The following is a 14119-nucleotide window of genomic DNA, read 5'->3' as shown; positions in this document are numbered from 1 at the left end:
TTCCATCTGGCAGCTGTCACTAAAAGTACTTCAGATCACCTGCCAAGAAACTGCAAAGGATGTTTCTTCCCCATATGGACCTTTGTGCTTTAAACTTTACTTTCATAATTTGCCAGGCTCCTGGCTGGAACTCCCTTTTTATGGAGCTCATTTGGCTCCATAAATATGGTGCGCAATACCAATCAGCAATGAGGTATGGTAGGAGCTGGAAAGGGCGCAGAAAATCACATATGCATTAACTCTTAGACTGTGCTACTTTAGCAGTCACTCTGCATGCCTTAAGGCTGATCTGCTGCCCTCATGTGCTGTGGAGGACTCTGCCCCATTGCCATTGGTGAGGTAATGTTCAGCTGCCAATCTGGTTAGTTTTCAGGTTGCGGAGAAGTTGCTGTCTATTCCTTTCCTTCAGGCAGCAAAATATAGTATGATCAGCCTTGGCTGCTGGTTTCTGGGGGATAAATCTAATTTCTAAATGCTCCCTGCCCCTAGGCAGTCTGTCTCTGAATACCAGCAACCTTAGGCTTACATTCTCTATAGATTTTCCAGAGGTTATCTTGCTGGCCACTAGTGGAGACTAGATGGATCCTTGACCTGAACCAAAGGTCACTTACGTTCTTTGGACTCCTTGGCATCATGAAGCAACAAGTTTGCCTTGGATGTTGTTGTTTGCTTCTCAGGATATCCTTCACAAAGGGTGTTTCTGGTTTATCGGTTGGTGGAGTCTATCCAAGTTGGGCTTTGCAGGTAAGATTTTTGCTTGGATATGTGCTGCATTCATCATGTGGTGGCGCAGTCATGAGCTTCTTTTCCACACACACCTCTTTTTTGGCAAAACATAAGTGGTCACACTCTAGCAGCTTCTACTTGCCCATCCTGTGGTTCTGAAAGCCACCCAAAGTCTCAGAAAGCCACTCCATGTCCTTGCACTTAGAGACGGCAACCCATAAGCCACAAATTTCTGTGTTTTTGGCTCGTGAAGGGGGCCATGTCAGAATGTCCTCCCCTGATTCTTTTGCCACACGTAAAAACAGCTTACAGGAAGCGTAGGAGCTGAGTCCGGGTGCAAAACTCTGGTCTGAGTAAGCAATGAGTGAACTCTTCTTTATCACAGATATCTCTTGTGGTGTGGCTTGTTCTGGTATACCAAGTTCTGCTACCCCACATCAACCAACATAGAATAGTTTAAATGAGATCAAAATTACTATTTCAGGTTTTAGAATCCAAGAGATAGATGAATTTCAGCAGAGCAGGGCAAATTTCAAGAGCCCTGATCTCAGATACATTGGTACCTCGGGTTACATACCCTTCAGGTTACATACGCTTCAGGTTATACACTCCGCTAACCTAGAAATAGTGCTTCATGTTAAGAACTTTGCTTCAGGATAAGAACAGAAATCGTGCTCTGGCGGCAGCAGGAGGCCCCATTAGCTAAAGTGGTGCTTCAGGTTAAGAACAGTTTCCAGTTAAGTACAGACCTCCGGAACGAATTAAGTACTTAACCTGAGGTACCACTGTATATTCAATATTAAATTGCCTCAAAGCAGTGCGGGTGCATTTGTAGTGGTTAGGTTTTTTTAAAAAACAGCTTATGTGAAATCACATGTGATCCAAACCATCAGGATGGTAGTGCTTGTTCTCTTATTTCCCTTAATGATGCGCATGCCAAAGCGAAAGCCACTGACACTTTCCTGGCAAACCGCAGAGAATGACTTCCTTAATGGTCCAACTGAGAGTATGTGGAGGAGTGAAGAATATGGGTGGTATGTGTCTGCATGACAGGAGAAGCTGAAGTCTTTCATTTACCCGAAGAACAGAGTCTACATGGGAATCAGAAGTTCCAGATTCTCCTAACCAGATAAGCCACCAAAATGGCTCAATCGAAGCTTCTGACAAAAAAAAGAGAGTTGACAATCAAAGCAGTCTTAACTACTCAGTTTCTGCAGACCTGTCTTATTTCCTTGTCATGCAATGCAACACCTATAAATAACAATACAACTGGAGGAAATTGGAGCATGCCTTATGTAATGTAATATAATTGAGGGGAGGTTTCATCCAGTTATTCAGATTCCGGGCCAAACGACACTTTATACAGAAATGTGCACAGCGAAACTCCCAACAGCTGCTTGGCAAAGGGAGTGATTTGAATCCCACCAATGGTGGGGGATGGAAGAGGCTGGAGAGAAGTTATGGTGGGCAAGGAAAGGGTTAAGGGCCCTACACTGCTTTTGCACTCTAAATTCCCCCCTCCGCAAGCTGCTTTTCCTATTTAAAAAATAGACATGCATTTGGGTGCAATGTTTTGTTTGGCCCAGAGTTTACAGTGCAGGTATTCATAGTGCAGAGTGGAGCTGGGTCATGCTGGGATGGTAGTGGGCTGCCAACTGTGCAGGTTATATCCATGGAGGGACCAATCATGGACATATGCTAATGCAATGAAGGCATAAAGAAACAACCTAACCTTGACTCTCGGATGTTCCAAGCCAAGATTATTTCTCATGGGAGCTTTCTGCAACTTGCTCATTCATATGTTCCTATCTTGCCTTTCTATTTCAAATTGCAGTGCCCAAGGCCACAAATATCAAAATTTAACTCAAAACTTAACCCACACAAAGGGAGCAGCAAAGAAAATTGGGGAAGCAGGAGCTATAAATTCAAAGAAGACTCACCTGGCTGAAAGACTTGTCAGAACAGAGGCGTCTTTAGCTGTCATCAAAACATAAACAGGGAGGGACATGATCGATCATCTGCAGCAGGGAGTTTCACATCCTGGGTACCACAACAGAGGACACCTTTCTGCACATTCACCTGTGCAAAATGGGCTCCTCTGAAAGTGGCAGTGGGACACTGAGAAGGATTTCGGAGACTGAGATTCTAAATGAGCAGGCAATAATATGGAGAGGACATGGCCCTTTCAATTGCAGGATAAGCAACCTCATAACTAACCTGCTTAAGTCTAATTAGTGCACGAAGGACTTAAGACAATTGAATAAGCTGTCCTGCCAGGCTTAGCTCACCTTGGGAGGGACTAGCTAATCAAGCCACTGTTCCCCTCCAGTCTCCCTTAGAAGCTCAGTGGGTGAAGAGGATAAACAGGTTGCTCCAGCTTAGCTGCATGACTTTCACAAGCCATTCGGGTGTTCCTATATCAATAATTTAGGAACTTTCACCACTGTAACTAGGCCAAGTTTTACTGCCTGTGCGACTTTTTATGAATGCTGTATGGAAAAGCAAATGAATCTGACCTTTGGAGAGTTTGTAAGTAAACCATTTTAAACTTACCAAATGTGTGATTTTTTTTTTTATGCTAAGGGAAGAGGGAAGTTTTGGAACTCACAATGGCATATTTTAAAGGACTAACTACCTATATTTCCATGCTTTACTCTATTGCTTATGTTATGATTCTCTCACCAAAGATTACTTGCCCCCAAACTAAGATCTTAGCATCCAGGAATTCTCCTTTTTATACCTATTTTTTTCCCTTGCCACCAACAGAAGTATTGTGGGTCCAAGCAGTTTAGGTCTTTGAAGATAAGCAGCCTTTTGAACTGAGCCTGGAAATGGTGGAGCTACTATAAGAGGAAAGTTGCGTAAATTAAATAAAAAGAACCCTAGTTACTTGTGAAGCTGTTTGTGCCTGTTGTATCATGCAGCGTTCACATAATGGAAGTGTGTGGGAGACCTGTGAGCACTCCAGTTTTAATTGTAGGAAGCATGCATTGGAGAGAATACATGCAAAGCCTCTAGGGAAAAAGTTTGACAAGAAGAAATAAAAAGCAGAGGAGAAGTTCAAAACTGGTGGGGATTTCTGTACCCTCCAACATTCTGCCGATCAAAATCGGGACTCACATCTTTCGCTACCATGCTCCTGTGTGAGCCAGCTGGGGCTGCCCTACCCCAGCCCCTGACTGGCAGCAGCTCCCTCAGCAAGCACCACACTGGCACCTCCAGCTCCTCCTCATCATCCTCATCTTCACTGGCTTTTTTCTCCTCCTTCAGCAGGAGTGGCGTAACCTCTGGGCCTGGTCTGCACCAGCAGCAGCTCCCCCTCCATGGGTTCCAGCTCGGGTGCCTTCTTTAGTGTGAAAGACACATCTTTTAATGCCGAACTCACATGGGAGCCAGCTGACTCATGCAAGAGCTCAGCACCGAAAATGGGACATCCAAACCGAAGCCAGGGTAGCTTCTGCCATTCCAGGGTGTCCCAGTCGAATCGGGACTGTTGACGGGAATGGATTTCAAAATGGTGCAGGAGGCAGAAATGGAACTGTTGACGTCCCCTGTTATATTATGGGCATTATCGCTAATTATACTAGCACAACTGCCATCTCCAGAGCAAAACAGCCATGAGAGCTGCACTTGCTGAATGAAGAGTAGCAATTGACCAGCAACTTGACTTAGTGGTTTCAAGTATGGGCAAACACCAATTCCCCCTGCAAGCGGAGTGCTTGCTGAGGTCATTTTGTCTGGATAATTTACTGACGGCTTTGCAGTCCTGATGGGGGGAGAAAACCTCCATGTATTTACAAAACTGAGGCCAGGCAGAGGTGTTACATTTTATATATATGAGAAGAGGTATATGTATTTTCAGAAAGAAATTTTAAGAGTGTGATTAGCAATTACAACTTTTTGTGGGAAGTGAAAAAGAGGGGATGCACAGGTACAAAACCTGAGTCCTTAGATGGCTTATGCCACCCTTTGTATAACCGTAAGAATCACACATGCTTCATTAAGCTAGGTAGACTAACAGAAGAGGTGCATTAAAAGTGAAAAAGCTTCTTGCGTGTCAAAGCAAGAGCCATCTGTTTGAGCTCTGTGGGCGGGGTGGAGGGGAAAATAGTAAATTGTGTAAGGGAAGCTGTTTGAACAGTAACCATGTCAAGAATAAATTGAGCAAAGTTCCTTGTCATTTATAAACTGGGCTTCTAAAAAAAATCCCAACTATTGCTCGGGAGGGAACAGTATTGTTTGTTTGTTACTATATTATGTATTTTTGTGCTTTTATAATGTAAACTGCCCTGGGATCCTTGGATGAAAGGCGGTACAGAAATGAATGAAAGAAAGAAAGAAAGAAAGAAAGAAAGAAAGAAAGAAAGAAAGAAAACTAAACTCGTTTTCCAAGCTATTTTGGGAAGTTGTTTGCATCCGCTCGATGGGAAGAGTCTCAAAATGCTCTTGAAATTTATGCAAATTGTGTGTGGTTTGCGTAAAACAAATATGCTGTGATAATAAATCTCATGCTTTCTGGTGTTCCTCTTATTTCTAACTCAGGAAAGGTGAAGCCATCAGCAATTACAAGGATAGTTCCCCTGTCCAAAAACATGTAGAATTCTATTAATGGGCAATCCAAATGTTGCACCAAGAACATTAGGATTCTCTTATCCGTATAAATTATGCAAGTTCAGAATTTGCATTGTTTTATCTTATTTTCTAAAATTTTGACTGTTGTGCATAACTTATTCTGGTTTTTCTAGTTGCAGAACAGACAAGGAGCTGTTCATGGCACTGAAGCCCTACGCCAGCTCCTGAGAATCTTGTTCAGCCACCTGTTTACACACTTCCAAGCATAGCCATCAGGGCTAGGGTTTTGTTTCAGTTTTAAATGCAAGTTGAGGTTTATCAGCCTGCAGTGTGGCGCAGAAGTTGAGTGTCAAATCAGAAACCAAGCAGATCCAGCTTTCAAATTCCACAAAGCCATAAACCTCACTGGGTGACCTTCAACAAATCACTATCTCTCAGCCTGACCTACCTTGCAGGGTTATTGTGAATATAAGGTTGTGGGGAACCACTTTCCTAAACTCCTTGGAGGAAAGGCAGGATAGAAAAGAAGAAAAAACAAAAACACTTCTTCTGCACTCCTGTAGAATTGTGGAGTGCATAGCAGCCCTGCATAATATACCCTCTATTCCCATAGGCTAAAGGCATCTGCTTTGAGTTTCAAGGATGGGGAAGAAAAGTCGTTTGGTGTTCACATCCTGTGCTTCATTTCCAAAAATTAGAGTGAGCGACCAAGCTTGGAAGTTGCCCCTTCAGCAAATCTCAGGTATGATGCCTAACTGTGGTTGATTTGTAGTAGTGAAAGGGCTCCGACTGTGAATTATGATATGCCATTCTGCTGTATTATGATTGACTGATTGATTTTAGCATCTTTATGACTATCTGCCATTTAGGGTTGGTGGGTTTGTGTGTTGTTGTTTTTTGCTATGTACACTAAATTCATGGTGAAACAGTTGCTATATTTTAGAAATAAAACAGACACACATCAGTTCAGCATGTGGGCAAACGCATTCTCATCCGTGTCGTTGCTCCGTGTCATCAAAGTGACCTGGCTCGTTCCTAGTGGCCCTTGCACTTTTGGCACTGCAGATTGGTGGAATTGCAGGCTTATTTACAGGCAGCAGAAAGATGCAATGATCCTGAGCAAGAGGATACCTTTCCTTCCGGGTTGCGCCATCCTGGTGTGTGCTAAAGGCACTCAGTCAGGAACTTGGGAAGCTTTTAGGTGGACCATAATTAGTAGTATGTTCTTACTAAACTGGATCAGTTCATACCATCCTAGACATTCAATGTATGAAAAGAGCACTAGACCTCTAGCTCCACTGTGGCCTCCTAAAAACAAAATCATGTCAACATACTTATTCACTAGCAATGTGTCAATTATGGCATGGGTTTCAACGGGTAGGAGAGGCTATATTAATTGCAACTTATCCCTCCAGGCTCCCACGTGTGTGGGTTGAACAGAGTTTCAAAATTCCATCCTTGTTGGCAGCAGAATTAAAAGGAATTAGGCTGTAAAGCCTTGCTTTGAGCATGTACAGCTAAAGAAGTAAGCTGGTTTCCCCCCCTTCTTACCCCGCTTAACAAAGAATCAGGCAACAGCATGTAAAGTAAGTTTTAAAATAAGATTTACTTACTTTATAATTATGCATTGGTTCACAACAATGGCAGCAGTAAAAACTACGCAGTCAAAATACTTATATTTACAGTATAACCAGCTTCAGGCATGGGCCTAAAGCTGGAGCAGGCGGAGGCATGTCTGTAACCAATGTTGGACAAAGGAAGAGAGAAGGGAACAGGAAGTACTATATGCTCCTTCCATTCTAGGAGAGGAGGGGAAATGACATCACACAGAGCCCTCTCTACCAGTTGCATTTCTGTGGTTTGACCAGCTGCCTAACAGCAATACAGCTCTGTGGACTTAGCCCCTTCTCATGCTAACTAGCAAGACACAACACAGCACACACAGATACAACCCAGCCACCTCCCACTTTTGTGGACTGCTCAACATAAGAGTTAAAAATAGAAACTAGAACATCAAGATGCCCAGACCTTAATCACCATGGCCAAGAGGATCTGGTCCATCATATTATATTCTTCAGGGCTTTTGTGAATCAGGCTAATTCAGGGGTGAGGAAACTATGGCTTGAATCTTTAAGCCTTGCTTCATGCCCCCATTAAACTGTGCCCCCAAACCACTATCTGCTCCAAGAGGGAATGTCACTGTAATACACTCGGAGTCCTGTAGTGATTTCATGCTCTTTATTGCAGCTTGTAAAAAAGTGAATCAATTGCCCCCCAAACCTCAGGCTTTTATATACATTATTTACACAATGACTCCTGGCTGATTGGCTGATTCTGCTTCCCTCCTGGAGCCTGATTGGTCTTTTCCTGCAGGCCAATCAGTTGATGCATTCTAGGATCCTACTGTCTATTGTTCTAGGATCCAAGCTTAGTACAGTGGTACCTCGGGATGCGAACGGGATCCGTTCCGGAGCCCGTTCGCATCCCGAAGCAAACGTAACCCGTGTCCACACGTCTGCGCGTGTGTGGGTCACATTTCGGCGCTTCTGCGCATGGCATCATTTTAACAGTTGCGCATGCGCGTGTGGCGAAACCCGGAAGTAATGCACTCCGTTACTTCTGTTTTTTTTAAATAATATTTTATTTGGGTTTTTCAAACTTAAATGCAAAAATAAAAAACAGTATAACATATATTATAACATCTTTTCATAACATCTTTGGACTTCCCCACGCCTCCCGCTCCCATTTGCATCATTGCCAATTCTTGCCAGCAATTTATCATCTTGTTTACACTCTTATGTCAAATTCATTTAAGTATAATCTATAAATTCTCCAAAAGGTTTATAATTTTTCCTCAAATTTACTTATCATCTTAATTCTCACTAATTTAGTGGTGCACAATTATTTATGATCTAGCATCCTTTATTAGCATTCAACCAAATTACAGTATTTTTTAAAATAAATCTTGAATTTCTTCCAGTCTTCTTCGACTCTCTCCTCTCCCAGGTCTCGGATTCTGCCAGTCATCTCAGCTAGTTCCATATAGTCCATCAGTTGCATCTGCCACTCTTCCAGTGTGGGTAGTTCTTGAGTCTTCCAATTTTTAGCGATGAGTATCCTTGCTGCCGTTGTTGCATACATGAAAAATGTTCGGTCCTTCTTTAACACCTTCTGGCCGACAATGCCCAGAAGGAAGGCCTCTGGTTTCTTGGTGAAGGTATACTTAAATACCTTTTTCAGCTCATTATATATCATTTCCCAGAAGGCCTTCACCCTAGGGCAAGTCCACCAGAGGTGAAAGAATGTTCCCTCATTTTCTTTACATTTCCAACATTTATTATCAGACAAATGGTATATCTTAGCAAGTTTAACTGGGGTCATGTACCATCTATATATCATTTTCATTACATTTTCCTTCAAAGCATTACATGCAGTGAAGTTCATCCCAGTGGTCCACAACCTTTCCCAGTCCTCAAACATAATATTATACCCAATGTCCTGTGCCCACTTTATCATAGCTGATTTAACCATTTCGTCTTGTGTATTCCATTTTAACAGCAAGTTATACATTCTTGAAAGGCACTCCATTACTTCTGGCTCGCCCCAGAGCGCAACCCGAAAATGCTTAACCCGAAGCGTATTCATCCTGAGGTATGACTGTACATAACAGTCACGTTGGCAGAGGAGCTGATAATGGAAACCAGTTTAGTAACAGTGATGACTGCAAACCAGTGTTTCTTTTTCCTATTTTCATTGTGAGCCAAATTCATTCAGACTTCACGCCTGTTCTGTTTCCAGAAGCATTTGAGCAAGCAATTGTTGCATTCCTAAAAAGCATGAAGCATATTTTAGATTTGTAGATCAAACACTGGCATGAGAGTCTTCAGAAGTGTCTTGTACTGTACAGAGGTGAACAAGAGTTCATATTTATTTATTCATTCACACACACACACATCTGTATGCTGCTGTGTAGATGTTAATGGGAAGGCTCCATTTCTTAGAATCATAGAACCATACTATTGTAGAGTCGGAAGGAATCCTGAGGCTCATCTAGTCCAACTTCCTGCAATGCAGGAATATGCAGCTGTCCCAAACGGGGATCAAACCTGCAACCAGTGCTTTTTTTCTGGGGGGACACAGGGGTCCGCATACCCCTGAGCATTTTGTGACTCTAAGTTTGGCCTCATTGAGGGGCAGTATTTCACTATGAGTAGGAAAATGAGAGTACCCCTCAACATTTTTTAAGAAAAAAAAATCACCCCAAAAAAATCTGCAACCTTGGTATTCTTAGACAGTTTACCAGAGAAATGGGCAGTCAGTGTGGGAGGGCTAAAAAGAAATGGGATGTCCCAGATGGGCTGTTGATGACACTATCCATTCTGGCCAACAGGAACTTGCTATCTTCTTTCCTTCATTGATCTTAGATTTCCACAGTCAGTAAACTGCAGGCCTGTCATTTTGCAGAAGGAAATTTTTCAACTCGTGTGGGTTTTCCCTGAGAGCAGTGTGCACTAGTGGAAGCAGCAGCAACAGCTCCCTTCTTCATGAGGGCTGGAAACCCTCTTTTGTTCTGTGAGAAATGACGCTTGCGGGGGGTTGGGGTAGAGAGAAACTGCTGAAAGAAAACCATGTCTGAGGAAATGTATGTGAAGTTTCCGTGCTATTTGGGCGACCCCTTTCTTAGGTTATGTCCTGGCTTGCCTAATAAATCGAGCAAGCAATTAGAAATGAACTATTTAACTAACAGAAAAGTGGTATTAAGCATACAAGATGCAAAGGTGCAACTTGGTTTTGAAGCAAGATGCGTCTCTGAAAGCTCACTCTTGAATTCTTGACGTATTAGATACCTACAGAGTACAAGGGAGCTGTTATTTATTTTCTTTACTGGGGACAATGAGTTCTGTCTGTTTCTCTTCCTGTTTCATGGGTTATTCCTCCCCACCTACCTGCAAAAAAACCCCTCCTTACTGATGCAATTGCTGCCAGCCCAGTTTCTTCCACGCCATGAGTTCTCGACTATATCCCGTGTTGCAGTCACCGTACTGCATCCTTCCTGTTGTTGACTCTACAGCTTTGCCCCAACCGCACAGTTTCCCTCTTTTAGACACGTCACGGCAGCGTAAAAGCCTTGTGCTCCACTCCTATATAAACACGTCCATACAAAAGAAGAAAGCATGGATATTTTCTGCAGGGTCCCAGAGAGGAAATTAAATACAGGCCACCCCGCCCTCCAGTGTTGGGGCTTGCTCTATTCTTTTTTAGTGTCTAGGTTGCAATATCAATTTTTTTCAAATTCAACCAATACAAAATATTTTCAACAGCACCGTTATTTTTATTTATTTTTACATCTCAGCCTCACAAAGCAACCCAGGGTGAAGCAACCCAGGGTGGTTCTTTTATTTATTTTAATAATAAAAAAGTAAAGTTACACTATGCCATGCAATTATTTATTCTTATATTTATAACCTATCTTTTCCTCCAAGGAGCTCAAACTGGTGTACAAAACTCTCACTCTCCCCATTTTACCATCACAACCACCCTGTGAGGTGGGCTAGCAGGGGCTGGCCCAAAGTCACTCAGTAAGTGAGCTTCAAAGCTCAGTGAGGATTCAAACCCTCATCTCCCAGGTCCTAACCCAACACTCTAACCAGTACACTACACTGTCCAGTTACCACACTACTGGTTATTAGCATTTGTATCTTTCCTGCAGTGTCCTAGGCATGGAAGCAGCCCAATCCCTGCCCACTAGCCCTGCGGTTCACAAGAAACAGAAGTCAGGAAAACATAGGAATTTATTACACTTTCCCCTCCATTCTCACGTTGCCCACAGTAACCCTGGCTCATGCAAAATCCTGAAATCAATAACTACAGCTTGATGGTAAATAAATAATCCGTAACCAGGTTGTTGCTGGACAATTCCAGCGGCTATGACCTCACTGGATTTCCAAGGAATAAGCATCGTCATGGCATAGCTTGAATAAAATGCCCCAAGGACATTTTGTTTGCTTGGCAATGCACTGCAGCTGCTGCCAGGAGCTTCTCTGCCCAGGAAGGAAGCCTTGCTAGAGGGGGAATGCTGCCTTTACTTGAAGGGCATATTGAGCAATGGGGAGCTGTCAGGGCGAGAACAAGTTGGACCCCTCTTAGAACATAATTGGCTGTGCACAGGGTGAGAAGTAGAAAGCCAAGGGGGTAATTAAGGGGTGTGCATAACGGGTCACTCCAGAATGTTGTTTTTTGGCAGGTGCATTTTGCACAATGTAGTTGATGCAATAATAGTGCATCAGCAGTGGGTTTATACTGGACTGTCCACACATCATTTCTCTTCATAATTTGTTCTGCGATGCTTCTACGATGTTACTGCATTGTTGCTGTCTGGAGGTGCAGTCTTGAACTATAGCACTATGTCCTCCTAGTGGCACAGCAGGAACTAGCATAGCTTGCAAAGCTAAGCAGGGTCCAGTATGGTTTCCAATTGGATGGGGAACTGCATGTTGAGGTTCCTGCAATGCATGGGATCGGATTAGATGATCCTCTGGGTCCCTTCCAACTCTACAATACTACCATTCTATGAAAAGCAGGCCAAAAAGTTTAAAAACAAAACCAAACCCAAAACCAGAGCATGTGTGGTAACAAAAAGTTACGGAATTTCAGCGACAAGTTACGGGATATGCACTGACTGGAACGGAAGCCATGCGATTACTCCAAAACAATTTCAGATGCAAACAGCACTGAAACTGGGATTGCATTTGACTGGCCTGATACCATCATGAGCACATATAAGCAGGAATAAAAAAATATTTCTTCAGAGGCCCTAGAATTTCAGCAAGAAGCTACGCAACAGGTGCTGATGGAAATGAAGCAGTATGTCTATCTAGAAACTTTAGCAGGCTCAAACGGTGTTGAACGTGGGGTTTCCTATAGCCATCATGAGCATAAATAATCATACATGTGCATTATAAAGGATACCTAGATAGGCGCTAAGGTTTATGACAGGGGGGTTGGGGTGAGCAACTGAGGCCAACAGGCTAGACCCAAGCCCCCAGACTGATATTATCCTTCTCTCTGCAGACTGGCAGACTGACTGAACCAGAAGGATCTTGCAGCAATAATTGCTGTAATATTCTGGAAGAGAAACCAGCTCTCAAGCATTACAAATGCCTATTAAAATAACGAGACATCTGGCAACCTGCAGAGTCTTGGTTTCTATTGCAGGGGGAGCACGCTGGAGCTGCTGCGTCCTTTCTTCTCCTCGCTGGGCTTGCATGCGGATTCTTGGCCAAGCATAGAGAGTGGATCACACAGCTGGGAAAATGCAACCCTCTTCGCCTGTTTGGCTGCTCCTGAGCCATATGGCTGAACATGAGAGCACGGGCAGTTGGCCAGCTGCTTTCCTCAAAGTCTGGGTCAAGGCAGTCCACTGGGGAGGCTTGTTTACGCCGTGAACTGCCGTCGCTTGCAAAGCTCTGCTCCGTGCAGAGTGATGGGGAGCAACCAGTCCAGGGCGCTCCGCAGTGTAATTTCTGCTGCTTGTTTGTTTACCCTCTGCGCTGCTTATGAGGGAGGACCACCGCATTGAGCTTGGCGACTAAGCCCTGTGGTCAGCATGCACGCAAGAACCTGCAGAGCAAGGGGTGGAAAAGGTCACGGCATATGAGGGGCTGGGATGGGCCCTGCAAGGCTGCCATCAGGGTCGTTGCCAGGAATCCAAAGGGTTTGACCCGTTTAGGCCTGCACAGTTTGCTCTGTCCTCCCTTAGCTGAGCAGCATCTCAACAGGCCAGTTGTATAGTGTTGCTTCAGTGGCTGTGGTGTAAACAAAGGCTTGTGCTGCAGCAAGTAAAGCAGCATTTTTGTGCAAGACAACTCAGACCCTACAACTTGACCCCTCGGTCACTGGATACTTCCCCTTACTAGTCACTTAGCATTGCAGTTGTAATGCTATCTTACTTATATCTCCCTAGAAACTCAAGGCAAGGCTCCAAAGGGCCATAGTTCAGGGACAGAGTAGCTACTTTGCATGCAAAACGGTCTCAAGTTCAAACCTCACCATCTCCCAATACGGCTGGGGAGGATTCCTGCCTCGAATCAGCCACTGCCAGTCTGATGGTATTGAACGCTGGTCTGACTTGGTGAAAGGCATTTCCCTGTGTTCCCCCATTTTATCCACCCAAGAACCCTGTGAAATAGGTCAGGCTGAGAGTGCGTCTGGCCCAGCAAGTTACATACATAGCTGAGTGGTGATGAACGGTGCCGTGTCTATTGAAAGGGCAAGGCAAAAGAATGTGTTAATCTTGTTTTGGTCTGCACATCGCTGCAATATCTGCGAATGTTGAAATAAGATGCTGAAAGAAGTTTTGAAATGAGATTCACCTGCCAGGATGGCTGGATTCTGCACATGAATTGGGAGTGGGAGAGACATCTTGTCCTTTAGTTCAGGCAGTGAAATGCTTTGGGCTGACTGGACTCCCTCTCTCCGGTTGTTCTCATTAGAGTGCATCGAAGACGTGAAAAATTGAACTGGGTGGAATTTGTCATTCTGTGAAATTCTCAGAAGGATGAATCCTTCGAGCTGGGAGAGGTTTGTCCCAGTGCTGAAACATAGAGAGAGCTGTCTCCTCACACCAGTGCTGGGCCCCCCAAAATTGGAGGGGGAGGGAGCTAGATGGAAAACAGGACAAAGCTTCTGCACCTTTAATAGTTATCCAGAAGGGATTTTGGCAGATGTGTGTCGTCTTCATTCACATGGCCGTCCTAAATCTGCACCTTTAATGCAGCAGAATAGAAGACAAGAGCTACCAGGCTGGATGCGGATAATTTTA

General features: G+C 43.9%; 1 long non-coding RNA gene across 3 annotated transcripts in view; it reads left to right on the top strand.

Moving 5' to 3' along the window:
* Window positions 1-14119, top strand: part of LOC309344671 — a 37754-nt gene that overhangs the window by 11461 nt on the left and 12174 nt on the right. For 2 of the 3 annotated variants that reach the window (XR_014157833.1, XR_014157834.1), the window contains one exon: window positions 5912-6040. This is a non-coding gene — a long non-coding RNA (uncharacterized lncRNA). Of the gene's footprint in view, window positions 1-5911; window positions 6041-12369; window positions 13389-14119 lie in introns of those variants that run through there. The other variant, XR_014157835.1, reaches the window with a different exon arrangement.

Source organism: Podarcis erhardii, assembly GCF_964252035.2.
Source record: "Podarcis erhardii genome assembly, chromosome: 6".
Classification (NCBI taxonomy): domain Eukaryota; kingdom Metazoa; phylum Chordata; class Lepidosauria; order Squamata; family Lacertidae; genus Podarcis; species Podarcis erhardii.
The sequence above is the reverse complement of the archived record's forward strand: the minus strand, read 5'-3'. Positions and strand labels throughout refer to the sequence as shown.